The 1,940-nt window shown below is 44.9% G+C and overlaps 1 pseudogene; it reads right to left on the bottom strand.

Moving 5' to 3' along the window:
• Nucleotides 1–29: 29 nt before the first annotated feature.
• LOC102764299 lies at nt 30–790 on the bottom strand (annotated as a pseudogene).
• Nucleotides 791–1,940: the final 1,150 nt, after the last annotated feature.

Genomic DNA, 1,940 nt, shown 5'->3' with positions numbered 1-1,940 from the left:
TACAAAAGACTGAAGGAAGAGACCCTGTATGAAAAACTGAGCAATTCAGCAAGTGGAGAACTGTGTATCAGTGGTGGAAATGGAAAATGGCGCCCGCCCACCTCCCCTAGGTGACTAGTAATTGTATAGAGCAATGCTAGATCTGCAAATGTTGTAAACAAGTTCTTGCCAAACCAATCCCTTCCTTTTGATGTTGCCGCAGGTCGCTGCTTATGAGGGTGCAAACTTCTTGGCTTGTGCTCGAACCCTTTTCTCATATTCCACTCTGTTTTGGCAGTAAATTGTGTAGGCCTCTGCTTGAGCTGGATCTTGAATATTTGGTTCATTCAGAAGTTCCTGTATTCCTAATAAGATCTGCTTAATTGTGATGGCTGGCCTCCAGTCCTTGTCTTCCTCGAGGATGGACAAGCACACAGTGCCTGAAGGGTACACGTTCGGGTGAAGTAATGGTGGTTCAAAGTTGCATTTTGGAGGTGAGGATGGATAGTCATCTTTGAAGAGCATGCGTAGCTTAAACAAGCCTCCTTCCCAAGGGGTCCCTTTCTTCCCTGGAATGGCACACTCCCAGTTCATGAGGTTCATCGTGCCGTCGGGGTTTTTTGTGGGGACAGCTACAAAACCAAATGGGTGGTCTTTTCTCCAAGCTTTCCTCTCCTGGGCGAGTCTGCTGAGGGCGATCCCCGACATATTCCAAGTCCTAGGGCGGCCGCGGCCCGGCAAGCGAGGCGGACGAAGCGGCGATGACGGAGGCGGCTCGGCACTTCCTTTGTCTCGGGGCTTCCCTCCCGAGCCCCCTGTTCCTTTTCTTGACTATTTGTCATGGAGAGCAATTTGACAGTATTGATTAAGTTTTAAATCAGCCCTAGCCCGTTTGGCCCAGTGGATAGAGCATCAGCCTGTGGATTGAAGGGTCCCGGGTTCGATCCAGGTCAAGAGCACATGCCCGAGGTTACAGGCTAGATTCCCAATAGGCGACTTGCAGGAGGCAGCCAACCAATGATTATCTCTCATCATTGATGTTTCTATCTCTCTCTCCCTCTCTCTTCCTCTCTGAAATCAATAAAGACAAAATCCAACACCCATTTTTGATAAAAATTCTCAGCAAAATAGGAATAGAGAGATCACACCTCAATATAACAAAGGCCACATATGACAAAACTACAGCCAACATCATACTCATAATCTCTGACTTTCTAATTGGAATGTTTAGATCATTTACACTTGTGTAATTTTTGATACGGTCGAAGTTAAATCTACCGTCTTGCTTTTTGTTTTCTATTACCTCATCTGTTCTTTATTTCTTTTTCCTGCCTTGTTGGGTTAATTGAATTATTTTTAGGATTTCATTTTATATCTACTCTTGAACTGTTAAGCTATATCCTTTATGATTGATTGATTGATTTAATCCTCACCCGAGGACATTTTTCCATTGATTTTTAGAGAGAGTGGAGTGGAGGGGGACAAACACACACAGAGAAACATCAATGTGAGAGAGATACATCGATTGGTTGCCTCCAGCTCGTGCCCTAATGGGGGCTGGGGATGGGCCTGCAACCGAGGTACATGCCCTTGACCAGAATCAAACCCATGACCCTTTCGTCCACGGGCCAACACTCTATCCACTGAGCTACACCAGCTAGGGCTAACCTTTTATTTTTTAGTAGTTGTTCTAGGGCCTATTATGTGCATCTTTAACATCACAGTCTACCACCAAATGATAGTAGAACACTTCACATGTGATCTGAAAGCCTTGTGGTGGAGTATTTCCGTTTCCCCTCATGTCTCCTGTGCTGTATTTGTCATGATTTTTTATTGCTACTTATGTTATAAATCCTAAAATACTTTCTTTTTGCTTTAAATCAGGGGTCCTCAAACTTCTTAAACAGGGGGCCAGTTCACTGTCCCTCAGACCGTTGGAGGGACGGACTACAGTTTTAAAA

The sequence above is a fragment of the Myotis davidii genome, unplaced genomic scaffold (genome assembly GCF_000327345.1).
Source record: "Myotis davidii unplaced genomic scaffold, ASM32734v1 scaffold27, whole genome shotgun sequence".
Classification (NCBI taxonomy): domain Eukaryota; kingdom Metazoa; phylum Chordata; class Mammalia; order Chiroptera; family Vespertilionidae; genus Myotis; species Myotis davidii.
This window is presented reverse-complemented; position numbering and strand designations above follow the sequence as displayed.